Source organism: Myodes glareolus, chromosome X, assembly GCF_982192425.1.
Source record: "Myodes glareolus chromosome X, mMyoGla1.1, whole genome shotgun sequence".
NCBI lineage: Eukaryota > Metazoa > Chordata > Mammalia > Rodentia > Cricetidae > Myodes > Myodes glareolus.
Window position 1 is genome coordinate 117178078 of NC_142053.1, and position 24872 is coordinate 117202949.

General features: G+C 40.3%; 1 pseudogene; it reads left to right on the forward strand.

Annotated features, from left to right (window-relative positions):
- The first annotated feature begins 21926 nt into the window (after positions 1-21926).
- Positions 21927-22829, forward strand: LOC125404609 (wee1-like protein kinase 2 pseudogene; annotated as a pseudogene).
- Positions 22830-24872: the final 2043 nt, after the last annotated feature.

Genomic DNA, 24872 nt, shown 5'->3' on the forward strand with positions numbered 1-24872 from the left:
ATACATAATACAGACTCTGTGTACATCTTTACATCTTTACGTGGATTTTTACTCTATTACTTTTTAATATTTAATTATCTTTACTCCTTTAATCTATGACTTTCTGTACTCTTTCTTCTCTCTCATAAGCCTATGCACATTTATCCAACACTGTGACCCATTCAGAGTTCTTTTTTGTCTGAATCTGCCTTTATTGCCTATCTGTAATCATTTTCTCACCAGGAACACCATTGCTTTTAAATGCTAAACAGGGGTGGCTAGAACCAACTCCACAGCCCTGCCTGTTGTCTCTGCGCCATTGAACATGATAGATGTATGTTCAACCGCCCTTTTGAGCCATGATCACTACCCCAGCTCCAGAGATGTAGGTCTATGTAACATTCTGCTCACAAACCCCATTTAAATGCAGAACCTCCCAAAGGAACTAGAGTTTGTGTTGCCAATATGAACCAGGAAGCCATCTCTTAAAGAAACCATGAAGTTTTTGCTGCTTATGCTGAGACAGGAAGTTTTTTCTTAAAGGAGTCATACCTCTGCTTGCCTCTAGCAAACAGAGCCTATCTGAAAAATGTGGCTACCAAGAAACTGTGCTTGGCTTCCATTTTTGTGGATCAAGAAGCCCTCTTTTTTTTAAAGCTTTTTTAGGTCTTATGTGGATCCATGCCCCACATAGGTCACCAATTTGTTGGTGTACAAAATAATTCCACAATAGCCAGGAATGGAGTACAATAAAAGTTTATTTATTTGGGGATAAACTCACAGAAAGGGTAGTGATCTGCAGTACTCTATGTGCACTGGGAACTGGAATGAAATCTAGCAGTCAAGAGGCCCATGCACACTTTTCATCTGCATTTATAGTACATGAGACCACACCCAAAGTGAGCCAGTATCTTAAAATCTATTGGTTTGAAGGAGTTCCCATAGCATGAAATCTATGTTGGAAATTTTAGAAACCCACAGCATATCTATAAATCTGAATTATTATGTATCATTAAAATTATATGAGAGGTTGTTATTAAAAATAATTATGTATGGCATTATATTAAGTTATAAAACAAAACATTTTGCCAAATTCTATAAACTGAATAGTTACAGAATCTTTGAGTGATAGGATTATCAGGTTCTGGTTTTCCCTTTTGTATTTCCTGCTCCTGAATAATTTTCTACACTGCTTTTTGTCCATTTTCTACATTGGCACAAGTTATTCTTATAATCAGAAAGACTTCTTTGCCACACTAGCACAGCCTGGATGCTGAGACTGGCAGGGGGTGCCGGGATTGAGACACAGAGGCTTCTATTTAGGTGGAAGAACAGCAACCTTTATTTTGCTCTGAGCCTTTTATACCTCTACTGCTTCTGTGGAAACCCACCAGTCAGAAAGAATACAAACATTCTTGTCAATTACAGACCACAAGGAAGTTCTGCTGTTGGTGGGGGGAGTGAGGGCAGCTGGATCACAACAACCCCCCCCCATTTTATAAAATAAATGGTGCCTGTCTGGTTACTCTGGATGGAATACCTTGCCTGTCATGGGGAATAGCCCTCTACTCTTCCCTGTCTTAGGTGACATCCTGCCCCCAAAGTATTGTCCATCCATGGCTACCCAGACACATAGCCCTAAACCAAGTATCCTCAGGACTGACAGTGCCACTGAGCCAGTCCAGCACTGCAACCATCTAGCATGCACTAACTGGGTGGTAAAATTAACAAAAGCAGTTTTCCAAACCCCTCTCATATGATGGTTGAGTTCCATAACAGTAGCAGAAGCATGCAATACAGTGCCACGAGTAACACACATAACATGGTTAACTGTTGAAAAGTCCAAAGATAGTCCACTTGCTCCTGAACCAGAGCTACTTGTTGGTTCGAGGTCAATATGCCCAATTGAATATGTCCAAAGCATTGCTGACTCTTTTCAGCAAGCTGGTTGACAGTCTCAGCCGTCTGCACAGTCTGTGAGGGAGCAAGTCCTGCAACAGCAGCTGTGGTGGCAAAGCTCTGCTCCAGCTGCCTTCTGGCCCCAGTCACACTCACTCTGGGTCCAAAATGCTGCATGGAGTGGAGCAGGCTCGCTGCTCCTGCTCTGAAACCATTGAAAGGGCTCCACTTTAACAACCTTTTAGGGAATTTGGGTGTTGTCAACCTGTCTGGCTACTTCCTGCTGAGCGGGGATGCTGCATTCTTGGGGGGATATTTTACATCAACATTTCAGGGAGTCTTGGTGATTCAAACCACACAAATTTGCAATGAATCCACAGGTTCTCATCCTCTGTGGAGACAAAAGCAGAACCTCTTTTCTAAAGCATCAAATCCTTAGGCCCATATTTTAAAGTCAAAATACCTTTCTTAGCAGTTCCCAGAATTAAATGTCTTTCTCCAGTCCAAAACACAAAAGACAACACAATCAACACAATAACATATATCTCTACACATTCTACCTTTTTGAGACTCTCAATTCACCCTTCTGCCTCCTCTTTATTACTTCCCTACTGGCCAATCTTTCAGAGGGTATCCCTCAGAGCATCTCTGGGGATGAAGTAACACATACTACTTTTAATCTGACTTGACTTGTTTCTAGTCTGGAACATTTAAACCCCTTCCTGTACAAAATCTTCGGCTGTCTTCCTTGTTACTTCCATACCTTGTTGCTTTAAGAGTTTCAGTTACTTTTTGAGACCTTTCAATTACCCTCCCACCTCTTCTTTATACTTTCTATAAACTTTCTCAGAGTTACCTCTAGGGATGAACAAAAGAGCACATTACCTTCCCCAATATGCTCCTTGATTTAGCCGGCAGATGGAGCGACCCATTCACGAATCCCCACTTTCCAGATCTCGGTGGGACCTCCACTTTGCCGTGCTGCTAGTGCAGCCTGGATGCCGAGACTGGCAAGGGATACTGGGACTGAGACACAGAGGTCTCAATCTTTTCAGGTCTTTTCAGGTGGAAGAACAGCAACCTTAATTTTTCCCTGAGCCTTTTATATCTCTACTGCTTCTGTGGAAACCCACCAGCCAGAAAGAATACAAACATTCTTGTCAATTACAGACCACAAGGAAATTCCGTTGTCCATCTGGGGGAGTGAGGGCAGCTAGATCACAACACTTCTTGAACGGAAATATGTCACTGAATTATCTATAAGCCTTTGTCTAAGGTCTTATTTAACCAGGATTTGTGACTGCACAAAGTACTCTGGTAATGTTGGAAAAGAGCTAACTTGTTGAAAAGATTTACTCTTACAAGCCTGGCCTCCTGGGATAACTGGCTTTTCATCTGCTTACCTATGATATCACTCAGACTTTGATGACCAGAGAAAGGGTGTCCTGTCCTGTGGTCACATGTAGGTCACCCACATAAAGGTGAGGGAGCTGTCCCATTAATGTCTATCCAAAAAGATAGACATTACTTCCCTTCTAAGGTAACACATAGTTGGAGAAAAGTGAGCGCTCCAAATTATTAGAGTGTGGTTAAAGAGTAACACTTCAGTAAATTAATTTCTGTGATGTCTTCTCCATCATTTCTTTCCTCTCCCTTCCTCATCTTTTTCCTTCCCCTCATACTTGACTACCTTCCTTCTCCCCTCCCTTTCTTGGCTCTCTCCTCCTCTTCCTTACTTAAATTTAGTTTTAAAACAATATTTACAATTATTTTTTTGTGTGTAAGCATGTGTACATACCATGGGTCACATGTGGAGGTCAGAGGACAACTTGCAGGAGTCTATTCTCTCCTTCCAACTTGTGAGTTCCAGGAAATGATCTCAGGTCATCAGGCTTCACAGCAAGCCTTGCTCAGGTTTGACTCACTGAGGTATCTCACTGGCTCCCTTCATTTTTTTGAATCAGGGTCTCACACCTATAAATAACTCAGAATCCAACCCCAGCCTCAGCCCAACCCTAGTGCTGGGATTACAGGTGTACACCACAATGCCCAGTAGCAATGATTTTTTTCTTACTTTTTGCATTAATCAAGATTAGAAGTAGGGACTCTACACATTGCAAGCCCTCAGAGATATGCACATTCACACACACACACACACACACACACACACACACACGCACACGATTAAAAATAAAATCTAAGTAAGAATACACAGTGATATTAAAAACAATAGTAATGACAGAGCTAAAGATTTAGCTCAAGGATAGACAGCAAGTTTAGCATGCGTGAGGTCCTGGGTTTGTTACTGACCACAATCCCAAACACATACATGTATTAGATCATGCCACTTCAAAACTGGATTTGGGGTATGGGGGAATTTTGCAAGCTGATTGTCCTGAAAAACTGCTTAAAAACTAAAGACCCAGGACACCACTTAGCAGAATAGCACCCTGGGGCAGAGAGATGAGGCAGCTTGTGGCCACAGGCTACGATGGACAGGATTCTAGTTACTCTCAGCTCCAAGTTTTGTCTTCAACCCACATTAGTGGCTCCAAGGGCTCACAGGGGGTCTTTGTCTCAGTCACACCTGTAAACCATACCTGTCACTCACACTGGAACCCTTGGTAAAGAAGCCACCTTACACAACTAAGAAAAGGATGACATCAATATACTATCCAAGGCACCAAGGCAAGATAGAGACCCAATGACTCAAGAAAGAACAATATGCCTTTAAAACTTTTAATTGAAGCCCAAAACTAGAGAATACAAGTAAGTCTTTCATCTACACCAGGTGTATTCTACAATGGCTATGAATTATTTTGTCATTCTGACTTTACCCAACCACCCCCTCCTATGACTTTTGCTCCTGTGAAGCAAATCTCTGTTGTCAAGTCGTTGCTGTTTTGTTCAGTATGAACCCAAGAGAGTGAGAGAAGGATTTTTCTTGTGTAGTCACAATGCTTATTTTCATAATTAACAAAAAATTACAAATATATCTATTGTTCAGTCCATATTTAAATTTCTAGAGAACTGGGAAAATATAGGGCTACAATCCCAGTGGTGGGGTGCTTTTGACTTCATCAGAGAAGACTGATTTGGAATAAACTAAAGAAATGTTACTGGAGTTTTGGAGGTTAAAGCAGCCTGTGGCAGCCCTAAGATCCTAGGCTGGATTTCTGTCCTCAATATGCCAATCTGAGTGACAAGCAAAAGGGAAAAGCAGAGATTTAGTCACTATGGTTATGTCAAAAGGAGGAACAAGTCAAAGTGTCCATTGACTCCCCAAGTCTGTCTGTGGTACTAAAATGAGGTTTAGCTTCTATAAAGGCATAATTGAATCGTTCTGGTTAGGGTGTTGTCCCACCTCTTATTAAAGTAGCATTGTTTCTGCTCCAGTCTATCCTGAAGAGTGTTCTGAGAAATTGTCAACACTGTGTGAAGTCTCTGCCAGGGAGGTGAGGACTTCAACCTTTCCTGTTCCCCAGCACAAGGTTCCTAGGGAACTTTTCTTTCTTTGGAGCCTATTGTTTATATAGCCTGATGGCATAAGAGTCTCTCATTCAAATATCTTTTCTCATGACATAATGGTTATGGAAAAAGAGATTGTCCTCAGACCCTCAGAGAACACCCAGGTGGCCCAGGCTATAATAGAATCATATATTAAGCTACAAAGGCAAAATTTCTCCCTTATACTTTAATCAATCCAATAAAAAAAGAAAAGGAAATCTTATTCTGGTTTATTCCGTGCTTCTAATCAGGATGTAGGCTGTACTGGAAGGACATTTTCTGCCCACCTCAAAGGGCTCACATTGGTCTTCCTGTGAGACAATCTGAATAAAAGACTCCTCATCCATTCTAAAGAGGAACATTATCACAGTGTCCACTTGTTGTCCTTCATATCAAAGGCTCCGGAAAAACAATGATGAGGTTTTGTAGATTTGTACATGAGCCAGGAATTATCCATTAACTTTGGAAATGATCTGGTAACAGTCTGTTGAATTTGGAAGAACTGCCAAGGATGAAACAGCTTTTCCTGCTCAACTGGAACTAAGGGAAAGTGGTTTGGGACATAAAGTGACAAGTCTGAGAACGATTAAAAAAAAACCTCCACTATTCCTAACAGATTGCTTAGAAAAGCCTTTGCTTTCATCTTATCTGGTCAAGCATTTCCTTGCTAGAAACTGGGGCTTTACAGTTATAACTTCCACTTCCCAACTTCCACTATAGCCTAGGCATTATCCTTGGAATAAGCTACTTCTTAGTTCATTTAATACTGAGAACTCTATGGAGTAAGTATGATTATTGGTCTCACTTTCATAGAAGAAGAAATTAAAATGCACAGAAGGTAAGGCATAACTCAGTAGTAATACAGCAGGAGCGGAAATTGCCAGAAGTAGGATTTGAGCTCACAGCACCTGTGAAACTTGCCCATCTTTCCAAATGAAGCCAGACGCTCCACAGTGCTGAGCGTCAACTGATGTTCATTAGCAGTTCTGAACAACATTTCAAGGCAATTCTGAAACAATCAAAGTCAGAATTTGTAACAATGCTATGGAAAGCCACATTAGAAGCTGAGTTAAATGGGAAAATTCATGATGAGCTTATCTTTATTTAAAAGGTTTATATTTTGGTGGGAAGGAGGAGCTTATAAACAACAGAAATATATGTCTTACTTTTTAAGGCACTGATCACGTCATCAGTGTACTTGTATGGGTTGTGTGTTGCTCCCTTTAGCATTGCTCCAGATCAAGCACTTTACTTGGCATACTGTAGTCCTGTGGATAACTGAATTAACAAGCTCATGCACCGGAACTGAGGTTTTTACATATGAGATAATGAAGACGAGGATTCAGAGATGTGGGGAGTTATACTTGAAGCCACGTATCGTAGTTGTGTTAAATCTTAGGGCATAGACTCCATACTTTCTTATTCTCCAAATGTATAGTGCTAGAAATAAACATATGCTTTAGCTAAAAAAAAAGAAATGCCACAGATAAATGAAGCAGGGAGCCGAAGGTGGGAGCCAGTGGTGTAGGGGTTATTCTAACAAAAGACTTTTCAGCTGCCTAGGTAAGATAATGATGATAATGATAATGGTTAAAGGGTGTGCTTGAACTGCCACTATTTTAAATTAGAGTATTTAATTTATTGAACAAACATTTATGAAGTAGCTACCTTGGAGTTTTTACCTTTTATTTCATTTTTATTATTTCTTTATTTTAATTTTTAATTATTTCTTTTCTTTTTTGAGACTATAATTTCATCATTTCCCCCTTCCTTTTCTCCCTCAAAACCCTCCCATAGATTCCTCCTTTCTCTCTTTCAAATTCATGACCTCTGTTTTTCTTGTTACATACATATATATGTACAAACATATGTATTCCTAAATACATAAATATAACCTAGTGAGTCTGTATAATGTTACTTGTAGGTATATGTTTTTAGGGCTGACTATTTGGTATTAGAAAATTAATTGGTGTGTTCTGGAGAAGATTATTTCGCCCACTCTCAGTATTCCTTAGTTGTCTGTAGTTCTTTGAGTAGGATTAGGGCTGCCTGTAGTTCTTTATGTAGGGTTGAGGTCTTGTGGGCTTTTCCCTGTCCATGTTAGCATGTATATCTGTTATTGTTGTCCCTGTGGAGCTAATGTTTAGGCAGTCATGTTGCTGAAACATTAAGGGAGTAGCTTCTGACATTGGAGATGTATGTATCTCCGCGTGGTCATGTGCATGAGAGTGCAGGTGTTCATGTCAGAAGCTCCCCCGGAGCTAGAGATACAGGTGTTTGTGAGCTGCCTGACAAGCAGGCTAGAAAAGGAGCTCTGGTCCTCTGTAAAAGCAATACCTGCTCTTAACCACTGAGCCATCTCTCCAGTCCTCCTCTTTTTATAGAACGGTTAATGATCTGTAAAATGACCTTCAAGACATTGGCAATCAATTATGTGTTACATTAGCTATTGGATAAAGCGAGTGAAATGACCATGTACGTTATTTAAAAGAAAGCATAGTTGCTATTTTCAATAAATAATGGAAAAGACAAAGTAATACACATTAAATCGACCAACTTCAAAGTTGTAAGAGAGACAGTATTTCTTGGAAATTCTTTGTGTTCGTCTGACTCATCGGAACTGGTTCTGTTATTTTAAGAATGTTGATGATTATATTACATTCACTTACCCAAAACTCTGAAAACCCCTTCAGAGAACATATCCTGCTAACAATGACTCGTTCATAAAGCTGGTGGATGCCATAATCCTCGCATTCAGATGCTGAAATTCTAATTCCCAAGGTTATGGCATTTGGAGGTGGAGCCTTTGAGAAGTGATTGGGTCCTGATCACAGAGTCCTCATGGTTAAGAATATGCCCTTATAAGAGAGAGACCCAGCGAGACCTCACCCCATTTGAGAAATCAGAGAGATGGCATCATCTATAAACCAGGGGGCAGATCCCACCAGACACTGCATCTTTCAGCACATTGGTCTTGGATTTCTAAGCCTTTTTAATGGTGAGAAATAAGTTTTGTTTATAATCTACTCAGCCCATGGTGCCTTGCTATACTAACCTAAAAAGGCTAAGACAATCAAGTTGTGTATTATGTGTTAAAAATAGAGAGATGCAGAATTGGGACCTTACTTTCAGGTAGGTGGGTGTTGAAGAAGGTGTTCAAATAGCTCCTTGAAAAGATTGGAGTAAGTTTCTCATGGAGACCAGTATTGTTTGGACAGCTCAGTAGATAGCCCTTTCCTATTCAAGAGTTGAATCACTAATAAACTATGACCAGAAAGTTGGCAATTAGGAACCAAAATATTATTGTTATCAGAGACTGAGGCTTATGTTTGTCAACAAGTGGGATGCCCAATGATGAATTCTTCAATTAGATTAAATAGCCCTCTCAGATCCCTAGGCCAGGGAAGAGTTTGCCCACTGTGGGAAAGGAGCTTGCCTCTGTAGCAGTGGAAGAGGATGGTGACTCTGGGGGAAGCTTATATTCAGAAATGATAGATTAGACAATGCATGGTTGTGTAATATCTATGTTGTAGGAATTGTGATATAAATGTATGTGCACATACATATTAATGGTCTTTAACTCCTAGATGTAGATGTTCAACATCCAAAATACCTACTCAGAAATCCCAGAGTTTGTTTCTATATCTAGTACAGTGGATTGGTTCCAGGACCCTCTGTCAATACCAAAATATGCAGACATGAAGTCCTTTACATAAAATGGTATATTATTTTCATAATATCTATACACATACGCCCAAATTCTTTAAATATTTAAATGCCTTGCAAATGCTCCGGAAATACCTATGATACTGTTTTGTTTAGAGAATAACGACAAGGGAAAGTATCCACAAATGTTCAGGACAGAAGCGATTTTTTTCCTAGCAGTTACTTGTTTGATTATTTCTAGCCAAGATACATAGTTCTAGTCACTTGGAAAGTTTTACATTAAATGGTTAAAATGGTCAAAATTTTCTTTAATGTTTGACTAAAGACAACTTATTAAGATATTTCCTCTTGTAACATATCTGACTCAGGATGTTGAGAATTTGGGAATTATTTAGATTGCAGTAACTGGTTATTAACTTCTTAGATGCAATTTAAAAATATTTTTGAGCCAGTTTAGTTGAATTTGTAGATTTAGAACCTGTGAGTAAAGAAATCCATCTGTATACCATGGCTGAAAAGATTTTTACCAGCCCAGTCACCTCTGCACATATGAACTATACAAATCTGGCAACCTGAGCAGTCTAACACATTTGAATCAGAGTCCTAGGTCTAGATTCTCATTGGTCCCAGGGTTACCATATCATGAAGAACAGTGCTGGAGATTAACCATAAAATTGGCCAATCCAGCCAGCAGAAATTTATCCATTTTGGATCACATCAGTTTTCAAGTGAAGTTTTCTTGTAAGGAACTTGTTAAAATACACAAGGACAGAAAGTGGAATTACCCCAAGTGTATAAGAACATGTTTCATGACTGTGTTTATGTCTACTTGCAGATAGATACATGCTTAGTAGGAGTTTGTCTATGACTGGCTTTTTATCCTAATAGAATACTTAGGTAAGTTGGGGAATAGTAATATACTTATTTCTTCCTGTATCTCAGTGGTAGAGGTTACCAAGTGAAAGGAAACATCCTATCCACCCAAGAGCAGGCTCAATGACATGGGTCAGCTTATAACCTCCTTTTTAAACTCAGTAGTCAGGGAAGTTCTTCCCTTACCACAGTGGTAGAGATATCAGATATGTTACAACTACAGATGTCCCTTTCTGTGGACAGGAAAACAAAGAGCATGGAATAAGAGTCCCTTCCTTGCTTGGCAGCAGTGGTGCACACCTTTAATCCCAGCACTCAGGAGGCAGAGACAGGCGGATCTCTGTGAATTCAAGGCCAGACTGGTCTACAGAGTGAGTTCCAGGATGAGTTCCAAAGCTATAAAGAAACCTTGTCTCAAAAAATCAAAAGGGAGATGGAGAGAGAGAGTCCCTTTCTAACTATGGGCAAGCAGGTCTTCCAGAAAAGAGGAACTGCATACATGAAATCATTGATACCTGATAAACATGTCCAGGAAATTATAAACCATCCAATATTTCTGAAGTACAAAGAGCAACAGGAGAAATAGAGGAATAAGGGCAGCAAGGATCTGTCATAGAGCCATACGATGTAAAAACTATGGAGAAATACTAAACAAAATGTAAACTACGAGTTCTTATATCCTAAATATCACCTTGTTGACAGAATGGAAAAGGGCAGTGGGAATGGAGGGAGAGGACCAAGAAAGGAAGGGAATACGGCCTCCACCAATGATGACAAAGTGCAGAAGTAAAGATGGGAAAAGGATGAATAATAATTTAAGAGAACTAGGGGGCAGGAGAGATGGCTGAGTTAGTAAAACGCTTGTTGCACAAGTATAAGGACCTGAGTTCAGATTCCCAGCACCCGTGTATATCTGTAACCCCAGTACTAGGGCATGACAGGCAAGTCCCTAGAGCCTGCTGGCTAACAAATCTATACACTCGATGACCTCTGGGCTCAATGAAAGACCGCGTTTCAAAAACTAAAGTAGAAAACAATAGAGAAATATTTGTGACATGGCATCATTTCCATGTTCAAGTACACAAGTAGGCACTTGCCAGAGAAAAACCTTCAATCTACAAACATTTAGTGAGCCATTAGTGTATAATAAAGAAATTAAGATTACTCACTGTAAATGATATGTTGTATTTCCAAAGGTAATTGGCACAAACAAACTTCCAAGTGTAAAATCCTTCTTTCTGTACTCTATACACAGGGCTTAGGAACCAGGAAGGTTATAATATGTTTCTTGGTTGAGTAGACGATCAACTTTTATTTGAGTAGTGCTTTGAATGTGGTAGTCTCTCAATAAATACCTGCTGAAATAATGATGAAATAAGTGTAGAAGTCTAATATCCCTGTGTATTATTCATTCTTTATAGTAAGTTACCCCCCCCAAAAATTCGCATCATAAAGCACTGCAGAGTCCTTATCTCAGTTTCAGTGAGTGGAGAACCAGGAACAGTTTAGTTGGGTGGTTCTGGCCCAGGGTACCTTGCAAGGCTGACATCAAGGTGTTGGCTGAAATTCCAGGTGTCTGAGAGCATGGGCAGTTTGAGAATCCCCTTTCAAAGCTTATTCAGACAGTGTTGGCTGGACTCCTCAGTGGGAGCCTCTTTCTAGGGCTCTTTACGGCTGGCAACTGGCTGGCCCAATACTAATAGAAGGATTATGATAAGAAGTGTGAGGATGCTCTTTTTGTTTTGGAGTAGAGTCCCTGTATCTCAGGGAGTTCTTGAACTACTACATAGCCAAGGCTGACCTTGAAAGAATTCTACTTTCTCCACCACCTAAGAGTTGGGATTAAAAGTCTGGGAGAAGCTGAGGGAGGAAAAACTGTGATCAGAATATAATCTATGAAAAAAAAAATTTTTCTCAATTAAAAGAAAGTGTGTTTTCCACACCTGACTCTGTGTATTTTGAAGCAAAAGACTGTTCCTCGACTAGAATGAACTTAGGTTTGTTTTTCTCAACTGTATCTCCACCACCCAAGTAAATAACAAGATACCAGGTGTGGTTTGGGAAAAAAAGGAAGCAATAGGTTCGTATAGCTCATTTTATTTAAATCTTTGTTCTGAGCAAAGTCTAACTACAATTCGGAGATTTTCCCTTAAAAGTGGTCAATGTTTTCCAAGATTTGCTTCAGAGAGGGAAGGAAAGGAGGCATTTTCTTGGTTTTAAACATTTTCTCTTTCATTAAAAAAGTTAAGTAAGAAAATTCAAATGTTTTGTTTGCCATTAAATTTGGTAAATAGTGATTTGTTCTATCTGCTGAGCTTCAACAACCATTTGATGAGTCAGATATGTGTCTATTTTCAAACTTTTATTTGTAAAGCCTCTGAATAGGCGATTAGACAATCATAGATGTCCACAAGGAAAAATAGAGACAACAAGGTCAGCTTTTACAAGACATTTGAAATCAAACTATCCCAGTAAGGAAATTAAAATTGTCCACTTCTGTATCAAATATGATGCAAAAGAAATTTCCAAAACTTACACTGTGGGTGTGAGCATTTTTACATAGCCTTTCTCCCCAAATGCTTCTTTAGGGCAGCTGCCAAGCCTGGCCCAGATGTTTTGCATCAACCTTACCTCATAGCATCTTTGCCTCGGCTGGCTAGCCTTCTGGGTCTGCTCTAGCTAGCTTTTCTAAACGCCATACGTCCAAGACCAAAGGCATATCTTAGTCCTTAGAATTTTATCCCACCTTGGCAAGCTCTGGCTGGCTGGTAACTGTAGCTATAAAAATCGCTTTTAAAGAATTTTGTGTAATGATCAGATTACCATTTGTCCTTTGAAGTCTGTCTCACATTGGCGCTTTGGATCTCACTCAACAAACCTCAGATTCATTTTGTGTTCAACTGCTGGGCTGTGTGACCAAGTGGGCTATTAAATTTTTGCTTTGAGGCTAGGTTAGTAGAAAGGAGAGAGCTTATTCCCATTTATACATCTGTGGAGAAAGATACTTCTATCAGGCAGCCCTTTCTTCCTTACCCAGCAATTATTCCTCTACTGAGTACTTAAATAATGAGGTATGATGGCACAAACCAGAGTGTCTAAAATACTAATGTGCACATGAATTCCCAGAACATTTCCTCTGATGAGACGGATTCTGCACTTTTAATGAGTTTCCACATGATGTTGGCCTGTGAGGTCCTTAAAGTTGATTTACTATGACAGAAGCACAGTTATTCTTTTCAAGTGAGCTTTTCTAGGTTTCAGACACAATAGCTTCTCAACTCAAGGTCTTCTTTTTGTCTGTCTGCCTGTCTCAGGAAAATTCTCAAATTTCTCTTTGACTAAATCAGTTTGAATCAAGTAAATAGCATCTGAGGCACTTCAGATCGATGAGCCCATTGCTCACTTTTAATGACTTATAGTAGGTAGTGGAAAGTGGATGGGCATTTTTAGCAGCTGCCTTTTCTCTTTAAAATGTCAGCACATTAGCTGCGGTTTATTTACTTGATTTGAAATGACCAGCGCTGCTCAGAAAACACTCTATGAGCTACTTGAAGATAATTAATCACATTGAATTAGTGATTGGTTTTTAAAAGGCTTCCTAATGCCCGGACATTCTCGAGGACGTTCATCATTGGTTTTATCAACTTCTCATCGTTATTTGTTTCTGTCTCGTTGAATTCATGTCTTGCTGGTTCCAAAAATCTCTCCAAATTCCCTGACCCACATCAAAACTGCAAATAGCGACGTGGAAACACCATGGTTTTGAAAGATTGTTTTCCCATCTTTGAGAAGCTAACGGGTGAAGAGAGACTGGGAGTGGGGCATCAGCAGGCAGAAGGCTAGCTAACATCAGGCTAGAATCATCTCCTTCTTATTGGAGAGCTGCTCACAAATCTAGAGGACTGATCGTAGCAGAACACCCTCTATGTAACACAACAGGGGGCCTCTGTTGGATCTTCTTGCCATTTGATAATGTGGGGTTTCAGAGAGGGGAGATCAAGAGCCCTGTTCTCTCTCTCTCTCTCTCTCTCTCTCTCTCTCTCTCTCTCTCTCTCTCTCTCATGCATGTGTGTGTGTGTGTGCATGTGTGTGTGTATGTGTGTGTGTGTGTGTGCTCACACTATGTGTTTGCTATCAAGGGAGAACATATGTATGTTTGTGTATGGAGAGCAGAGGACAACTTCAGATGCCGTCTACTTTGATTTCTCTGATGGAGTCTCTTGTTGGCTTGCAACTTGCTGATTAGACTAGGCTGGCTGGTCCCTGAAACCCTGGGATCCACCGTCTTTGCTTCCCTAGTCCTGGGTTTACATGCATTCCACCATGCCCAGCTTTTTAACATGGGTTCTGGGGGTTAAATTCCAATTCTCATGCTTACATGGCAATCACTTTACCAACCAAGCCACTGCCCCAGCCCTTGAATGTCTCTTGGGTTGAGTGCACTTGCCAGGATTTTTTCAGAGTCAATCTCCACAACAGAACTAATGCAATTTCACAATGTCTGCCTATGCTGCTCTAGTGTCAGTATGCCTTGACAGTGCTGAGGTCTTAGCTCTCTCTTTGTTACTCTAATAAGTCAGGAAGATGTATAGATGACTGTGGGTTGTAATTTCATGGCTGACAATTTCTATTATTTCTATGAGAAAGAAGTTACTACCTTATGGAGTTTGAGTGTTGATCCTTTCCAGTGACCATACTGAACCTCAGTCTTTACTATGGTGGCATTACAGGCTAAGCCTTTGACGACAACGTCAAGAGCATTTTAACTTCCTTAATGGATTTATTCCCTAGAACAGAGGGTTTGAAGAATTTGAGTGTTTTAATTTTGTGTCCTTTTCCCATGTGAGAGCATATTTATCCTCTTTGGAGGATGCAGCAATCAGCGGCCATCTTGGAAGCACAGAGAGATCAGGCCCATATTAGACCCTGAACTTTCCGGCATGCATCTTGATCTTGGATTCTTAGCCTCAAGAACTGTGAAAGCAACACATCCACTATTTATAAATAACTCAGTATGGATTCTTGTTCTAGTAGCACATGGATCAAGACCACACATTTCAGCCATGTTGCCCTGGACTGAGAAGTCACAGGCAGTACTCTGTGCCTAGAATAGCTTCATTACTAGCTATTCGATCTTCACTTAAGGCAACTTCCATCATTTCCCTCGGTGTCCTCATCTGAAAAAAAAGCGTGTGTGAATCTTGTGTGTGTGTGTGTGTGTGTGTGCGTGCGCGCGTGTGTGTGTGTGCATGTGTGTGTATCTGTGTACATGTGTGTGTGTGTTTGGTTTGTTTGGGGGTTTATGTGTGTGTGTTTGTTTCTAAAGAGAGAGAGAATGGGTATGTATGCGGTTGGGAGCCGGGGAGGATCTAGGAGGAGTTAGGGAAGGGGGAAAGAATGATCAGAATATATTGCATGAATTTTTTCAAAAAAAATTAAAAATACTACTGACAGCCAAAAAACAAACAACAAGTGGGATTCCTCTAGAGGGAATACCTTACATGGCATGCAGGAAACGGTAAAGAAAATTTCTCATTATTTTAACACCATTCACAACAAGTAAGTGCTAAGTAAGTGCTCAGTGTGGACCACTTCAATGCAATCTCCTACTGCGGTAGCTAATTTCAATTGTCAACTGGATTTAGAATCACTTAGGAGATGCACTCCTGAGCTTGTCTGTGAGGTGTCTCCAGAGAGCCTTCACTGAAGAGGAAAGACCCCCCCCCCAACTGTGGGTGCTACTGTCCCATGGGCTAGGGTGATGAGTGGTGTTCCCCTCCCCTCGCTACTGCTCCAGCTCCTGCACTGCAATGGGTCATACCCTAAAGCTGTGAGCCACAGTACAGCCCTCATCCTGTCAAGTCACTTCTGTCACATATTTGTCACAGCAATGACAAAAGGAGCTATTATACTACCACCAAGGTTTGCCTATGTCATTCAAAACAGCTGGTGAATTATCTGCATTTAGTCAAACACATGGTTTGGTGACAAGGAGGCCATATCTGCCTGTGATACCAGAGGACTGCAGATGGAATTGCCCCGCCTACCCTCCTGTGGACATTCTGGTGAGAGCATACATGAGGAAGACACTTCGAAAACTGTATCCCAATACCCTGAACTGGAAAGAAAGAATACATAAGAATATGAAAGAATCATAATTCCTAGAACATGAATATACTACAATCCTGGCTTTTATGCAGTATGGGTTTTCTAAAAACCTTATATCATACAAGCCAATATTCAAGCATGTAACAGACCCGCTGCTCTGAATTAGTGCACTAACACTTCAGAGATGATAGAGGATAAAGTTTCTGCCCTAAAGATTTGCAAATCCTATATATGGTTTTCTTTGGGTTCACATTGTTATTTGACATCTCTGGGCTTGTGAACTATGGGCTTAATGACCTTGGCTTATGGCTAGAGTCCACAAATGAGTGAGTACATACCAAATTCATCTTTTTGGGTCTGGGTTATCTCACTCAGGAGAGTGTTTTCTATTTCCATCCATTTGTATGCAAAATTCAAGATGTCATTGTTTATTACCACTGAGTAGTACTCTAATGTGTATATATTCCACACTTTCTTTATCCATTCTTCCATTGAGGGGCATCTAGGTTGTTTCCAGGTTCTGGCTATTACAAATAATGCTGCTATGAACATAGTTGAACAAATGCTTTTGTGGTATGATTGGGCATCTCTTGGGTACATTCCCAAGAGTGGTATTGTTGGATCCTGAGGGAGGTTGATTCTGAATTTCCTGAGAAACTGCCACACTGATTTCCAAAGTAGCTGCACAAGTTTGCATTCCCACTGGAAATTGGAAGCAAACAAGATTGCAGGGCAAAAGCTGTGAGCATGGGGGTGGAGGCAGGGGTGGGGGTGAGATTGGGGGAAGGGGAGAAGGGGAAAGGGAAGGGAGAAGGGAAGGACTGGCAAGAGCCTGGGGGAGTGGGAGGGTGGAGATGGAGGAAGGGCGAATACAAGAGCAGGGAAGATGATACCTACAGTTAGGGAGCCATTTTAGGGTTGGCAAGAGACTTGGCTCTAGAGGGGATCCCAGGTGTCCACGGGATGTCGCCAGCTAGGTCCTTGGACAACAGAGGAGAGGGTGCCTGAACTGGCCTTGCCCCACTATCACGCTGATGATTATCTCGAATATCACCATAGAATCTTCGTCCAGCGACAGATGGAGATAGAGACAGAGACCTCAACAGAGCAATGGACTGAGCCCCCAAGGTCCAGTTGAAAGGCAGAAGGAGGGAGAAGATGAGCTAGGAAGTCAGGACCGCGAGGGGTTGGTCCACCAACTGAGGCAGTGTGCCTGTTCTAATGGGAGCTCACCAAATCCAGCTGGACCAGGTCTGAATGAGCATGTGATCAAACCGGACTCTGATTGTGGCTGACAATGAGGGCTGACTGAGAAGCCACTGATAAAGGCACTGGGACTTGTTTTTATGGCATGTTCTGGCTTTTTGGGACCCTAGCCTATATGGATGCACAGCACCCTAGACCTGCATGTAGGGGGGAGGGCCTTGGACTTCCCACTGGGCAGGATTCCTGGCCCTCTCTCAAGCAGAGCAGGAGAGGGAGGGGGGGGTGTGGGGGAGTGGGAGGGGACTGGGAGGAGGGAAGGAAGTGTAAATAATTGAATGGGAAAATAAAAACTTTTAAAAAATTAAAAAAAAAGATTTGTTAGTCCATATTGGTGGATCAAATAGTCACAATTCTCTAGGAAGACAGAGGGGTTCCAGTACAGACTTGGAGTCATGGGGGTTCAACCAACATGAAATGTCAACTGATCCATCTCTATTTGCAAATAAGCTTTCTGTCCTAAAGAACTCTGCTTTGATTCTACAATAGCCAAGGAAGTGTGCAAGTGTTCATGCATGTGAACAAGTGTACAGATTTGCTCTCTAGTCAAGTCTAAATCAAATACTTTTCCTTTTCTTATTTATTCTTTCAGCAAGTAATGAGAACATATTATGCATACCAGGGATTAAGCCCTGTTTACTAGTCAAAATTGTCATTACTCAAGCAGGAGTCCTTCAGGCAGTAACTACCCTTCATGAAAGTAAATTATATCAAGGTAAAACAAATCATTCTACAATTAGAGAAAATATCCACGTCAGCCAGTTTTAAATGGCTGTTTTAGTTTTATAAACACAATGAGAGACGGGTGGAGAAATGCAAAGTTTAAGTATGCAACAGTGATTTTTTGTATTGGTTTTCTACATTTCTCCCAGCTTTCAAAGCCACCCTTCCATTTAATACATTTATTGCAAGAGATAATGCTCTTTATTATTCTCTACACATAAATGTATGAGAATGAACTTCCAAGGTGCATGGCTCTCAGAAATGGTTTTCTGTATCTTTCCCGGGAAGTGTAGAATTTGACACCTGTTGTGGGTGTTATTTCAGTGGCACTCATGTTATTACGGAGCTACAAAAAAAAATAAAATTAAAATACAATTAGATTTTCACACACTCAAATGCTGCCATTAGAATCTGTTTGTGAACTAGGCAGTGGTGGTACGTGCCTTTAAATCCAGCACTCGGGAGGCAGAAGCAGGCAGATCTCTGAGTTTGAGTTCAGTCTGGTCTATAGAACCAGCTGTGCTACACAGAGAAACCTTGTCTCAAAAAAGAAAATCTGTTTGTGAACCAAGAAATAAATGTTGGCTTCGACCCCAGGGCTTTCCCGTGAGCTCCCTGGAAACTGCTGGAAGATGAGGTAAGGGAAATAGTTCAGAAAACTTTGAAATTGAAACAAATGACATTTCAGCCCTGTTAGTCAGGGGAGAACTTGCTATTTTTGCAGACAAACCTGCTTTTCCCTTGAAATCATTTTGGAGATAATCTTATTTTTCCTTGCCACTTAAAGAAATGTACTTGTCATTAAAAAAAGAACGAAAACATTCTAAACCTCAGCCCCCAGATGTCTCAATGCATAGACAGTGTCATTACCTTTCCTGCGGTCCCTCATATTGCCTTCAACTTTCACAGTATCGAAAATTCTCTTTGTGGACCTTTTTTTCTAGACTTTTCCCTCACTGAGCAACAGTTGCCACCATTTTAAAATAGCCCAAACTTGTTAATTGGATAAAGAATGAGATAATGGCAAGGATTTTTTTTTAATTGTCCTGGTTATGTTCCTAATTCGAGAAACAGATGTCTCCACACCTTTCTACATCTTCGTGTTTAGTTATTTAAGTCAGAAGTTTTCAACTTCTTCCATAATTGAACACGGGATAGCATGGATCTTAACTGTAATTAACAGGAAATGAAATACGGTGGGCAAAGGAGGAGGCCATCTCTTTATTGGTTCCTGGTGGTTGGTTCCTATCTCTATTTCAAGGGTCAAAAGCCATCCTTTAAAAAGTCCTTATACAGAGACCATTTATTGAAGGCAGAACGCTTTTTATTATCCCCTGCACCTAAAAATATCAAAATGCCCTAAAGCACTAAATGAAAAAGGAAAAATAATTCTAATTTAGATGGTTAAACTACTTTCATTCTGGACAGCTCATGCACCTCAAAACACCATAAAAATGCCATTGATCAAGTCAGTGATGGTGGCACATGCCTGTGCTTCCAGCACTTGAGAGGTAGAAGCAGGAGAATCAAGAGCTAAATAAAGTTCAACCTTGGCTACATAGTGAGTTTGAGATCAACCTAGACTACATGAAACCCTGTCTCCAAAGGCTAGGCAGCCAACCAACCAACAAAACAAGTCCAAGCCACTTATCAAATCTCTACATCAGGAAAAAGAAAACGTACCAAATTTACTAAAAATTTCGATGTTGTAGTACCCGGGTTGCATATTTTAACTATTTTAGTTTTGAAAAGTGCATCATTAATAGTAAGAAAAATAGGCCTCTGGTTGTATTTATCACTGAGTGGTATTTCATAATCTTCCATTATGGAAGATTCACATTTTCCATAACTAAAATTTGAAAGCCAAGATGTATAGAATGACTGTCTGTGTTTGATGTTGTACGAAAACCTCAATGTGAGTAAAACGTGGAGCTTCTAAGGTATCTATGTAACTACTGTCTAGTTCCTCTCCAGTCACACTGCTGCCACTGAGTCTTCTTCAACTAAAATCAAAGGAATGACTTGATGGCGTGATAGCTTCAGATACACTAAAAATTATCCTTGGTTGTAACAGTTGTTCAAATCCTTTCATCTTTTCAGGAAAACCTGCCGTCAATTAATGACTATGCAAGGCCTTTTTTGCTGATGCTTTACTCACCACACTACCTTTGGCAAGAACATTCTTTTAAGATAGTGTGGGGCTACCTATTCATCCAGCTTTGAAATCCAAAGTAAACCGCAGGAACATACCTGCTATCTTGGAGCTTTGGAGGAAGACACACAGGGAGGATCCTTGGGACCACTAGGCTGCCAGTCTAGCCAATTGGCGAGTTCCAGGTTCAGTGGGATACCCTGTCTCAAAAAACTCAAGTGACGAAATCATTAAAGAAGACAAATGATGTTAACCTCTGATCTCTCTGCATATGCTCACACACACGTGCACCCCCTGCACACTAACATGCACACAGATAGGCATGCACACAAAGAGAGAATTCAAAGGTTTCATGCCTACCATCATTATATATCAGAATAGTGATGAAATCATTTGGGATGAAGAGTCAGGCACATTATCTACACATCATTAAGAGTTGCTGGAGTGACAAAGGGAAGGGTTGGACGTAGATAAATATCGAGCTATTTTGGCAATCATTGTATACTATAGTCTGTTTTGATGAACACCACTACCCATTGCTGCTTCTTATCTTTCAAGATAAGTTTAGATGTGTGTGTATAGGCAAGATTTGAGACGCCTTCTAGTGAATTATCGACTGCCTTTGAGTAGTTTGTTTCTTTCATCACCAGCACTTTGAAGCTCGAAGAAGAAAGGAGGGTGCTGTGCCAGAGAATGCTTTTTCTTCCAGGGCATGAGCACTGGATCATCTCTACAAAGGAGGCTGGACCAACTCTCATAAATGAGGTACAAGGAAGAACTACTATGGGATCTCTTTCCTTCCTTCTTTCTTCCCCCTCCTCTCTTCTTTGTTAGGGTCTCACAGAAAAGAAGGGAAGTGTGGCATAATATATTACATGCTAATAATTATTCCTTGAGGTCTTACAGCCATGTCATTAGTGGATGAATTATGCTTCTCTGTCATACTTGCTTTGAGGTTAGCCACATAAATTCAGAGCTGAGATTCTACAGTGAAGATGTCTGTCAAGCCCCTCTATATTCTTGTCATTTACTATGAGAAGAACATGCCTTGGTAGCTGCTGACTCTAACATGAGACAGAAGTCCCACATGCCTCAATATGATGTGAACAAAACCTATGGCAGAGAAGTCATAGACAATTCATAAACTTATGAGTAATAAAATTAATATTTGGGAAAGCCACTAAGATTTAGGGGATTTCTTGTTATGCAGCAGCTTCATAACATTAGCTGACTAATACATGAAGGTTCACTTTTTGCCAATACCATTTATACTAGTTCCCTTATGCTACAATATTTGATTCTGTAAAGGATCTTAATATTGTTATTTTTTTCCACGAAGCATCATCTCTGCGAGGGCAAAAACCACAGTTAGTAAGTGGCTGGGCCAAAAAAATCAAATTTATAGATGTTCATGTTCACATATGGCAATTATTCCATGTCTTTTGCCTAACTTTCTGCACTTTACGTTCAAGATTACAACAGCAACAACCCCATATAAAAACAACCTCACTATTTTCTGGAGGCATTTACTGTCCAGTTACTCATTGGGGCACTTAGTCCTATTTAGTTCTACTCTAGATTGAGTCATAGCCTGCCCATGAGATTTGCAATGGTAAAGTCCTCATTTTGAAAAGTATTGTACTTAGAAACCACAGAAAACCTTAAAATAGTCTGTAATGATTTGTGGTTATAGGTATAAGAGAAAATGTACCAGATAAACATAAGTTGAGTCGGCATTGTAAGGCTCTTCGCTGAGATGGCTGACAGAGGAGTTGACCAGAGACTGAATAAGGAACTAAACTTCTCTGTCTGTGAAGACGATTTTGAGAATGGAGGTCAGATGACAACACAGGGCACCGGAGAGGCCCAGAGCCCAGCGTCTGAGAGGGATGAGGATGAGGAGATGGAGGATCCCAAGTCTCCCCCCAGAGATGAACGTTATCCTTCTCAGAACAGAGACACAGAAAGCCCAGGTCCCGTTCTTTGGGTTCCAGTTTCAATCCTTCCCAAATGTCCAGAGACACCAAGACCATCCAGGAAGAGCAAGCTGCCAGTCACTGACAACCTCTCCCCACCCAAAAATTCACTGAATCCGCCTGAGATGATTTCAAAAGGAAAACTCTCTACCCAAAGCGCTAAACATCTGAGACTCACACCTTCTCTCTTCATGGATGAGACCTCTCTGTCTCTGGTTAATATCAACCCATTCACTCCAGAGTCCTATAGAAAAGTAGTCCTTCAATCAAATAACAAGAGGAAAACCAGAGGCTGCCAAGAGGAACCTGGAGAAGGGGGAAGCAAATCAGAACATGGGCTGCCTACTAAGAGAAGTATTCTACGAGAAACTAATATGACTTCCCGCTATGAAAAGGAATTTTTGGAGGTAGAAAAAATTGGGGTTGGGGAATTTGGTACAGTCTACAAGTGCATTAAGAGGCTGGATGGATGCCTTTATGCAATAAAGCGTTCTTCGAAATCATTCTCAGGATTATCAAATGATTTGGATTTGCACGAAGTCTATGCTCAGGCAGTGCTTGACCATCACCCCCATGTGGTACGCTACTATTCTTCATGGACAGAAGACGGTCATGTGGTCATTCAGAATGAATACTGTAACGGTGGGAGCTTGCAAGCTGTGATAACTGAAAACATAGAGTGAGTTCCAGGACTACCAGGTCTATGTAGAAAAGATGAGATACAAGCCTTGGATTTACTGACATTTAATATTAAAACCCAGTTTCACTCAACAATCCACATCTAGCAATGGAGCATGTTTCCTCTTTGCGTCTTCTTGCACTGTGAACTTCTTGTCCAGTGACTGTGCTATCATCATTTCCTCTTTGCCCAATCCCTTTCTTCCATTGGCTTCTTTGCCGAATTCACATTTATGTTATGAAATCCAAATTTACGTCAGTTCCTCACAGAATGTTTGCCAAGAACTAAAACTGTAAAAGTCCAAGACATTTATAAGGTACCTCTTAAATTAGCATATAAAAGAACCACTGGCTTCACTAAGAAAAACAATAATTAAAAATTAAACTCTGCTTTTATACATAATTCTTACCTCCAAGTATTTTGGAGTACTAGCATTCTGGTTTAATTCACACATTCCAATTTGTAATAATTAGCTTTGATTTACATAACTAGACATCTGGCAGTGGAATTTGTCCCAGATAGAGAGCCTTGTGGCAGCTACCTGATTGTCTCCTTGGGTGGTGTGAGAAGCTCGATTTCTTTCATGGCATTGTGCTCCATTCCCACTTAATCAACAATATTGGTAGAAAACAATCTGAAGACAACTGAATAAAAGTAACATCTAACATTTACAAAATGCTTTCTATATGCCTAACACCATTCTCGATGCACATTTCATTTAATTCTTAAGTCAATGATTGCTTTCTCACTTTACAGTTTCAAAAGAGCCCTAAGGCCCAGAGCATTTAAGTGATGTGTTCAAGGTTAAATGTCTGTTACACAGTAAAGATGGAAATGAGCCCAAGTAGGTTAGTTCCATGCTGTGGGAACTCCTTCAGCCAATAGCCTTTAAGATACCAGCCCACTTGGGCATGGTCTCCTTTACTATAAATGCAGCCATAAAGCTTGCGAGTGCGCTCTTTTCCAGCTGCTGGAATCGGTTCCTGTTCCCCGCTCGTGCAGAGGACTGTGATCTGTGAGTCTACCCCTAAATAAATAACCCTTTATTATACTCAATTTTGAGCAAGTGTGGGATTTCTTTTTAACATCCATCTTCAGTTCCAGAATCTATAATTTCAGCCATAGAATATACCACATCCCTAAGTAGGGAGGGTACCTGTTCAGGTGAGATTTAGGAGATAATGTACAACTACCAACACTCTCATTATTGTTGATGAGAATGTAAATTAGTACAGTTAATATTGTTAGGCAATATCTAGTAAAGCTGAACATGTTTATTGGTGACCTAGTAATTCCTGGGCATCTATCCACCAAGAATGGATACAAATGTTGATGAAAAAATGTGAACTTGAAGGTTTATGGTAGCATTACTCATAAGAGCACCAAGCTGGAAATTACTCAAATGTTCATCCACAGGAAAATGAATAAATCAATCCTATTATATTTATACCACTATGTAGCAATGAGGATTATTATAACTATGAAGAGAAAAAGGGGTAGTTCTCAAACATAACACTGACTAAAAGAGGTGGAAAGAGGAGTGTTTAATGTAGTTCTTGATACTCACTTACAAGTAGAAGCTTTCCCCTGTGCTTCAATCAATCATGTCTGCCTATCTGTCATATATCAATATGACCAGTATGAAGTTATAAATCCTCATGTGTACCCAGTAGTGTATTATTTATTATTCTACTTCCTTATGTTGATGTTCAAATTGTCCCAGATTTGATCCACAGATGCCCTTTCAAAGTAGCAACTGACAGACCTCCTTAATTTTTCTTTTTGAGCACATCCTTGCTTTGCAATCTAACAAAATGCCTTTAGCTCATCTTGTGGAAATATTATTGGATACCAAAATTACAAAGTTGCATACATTAATTTTATTGGGGTGTCTTTGCTTATTGACTCCATTCCTAGAAAGAGTTAATATATGTGTGTGTATATACATATTTTATAGATAGATAGATAGATAGATAGATAGATAGATAGATAGATAGATAGATAGATAGATATTCAGGTAGTTAGGCACAAAAACATGCACATATAA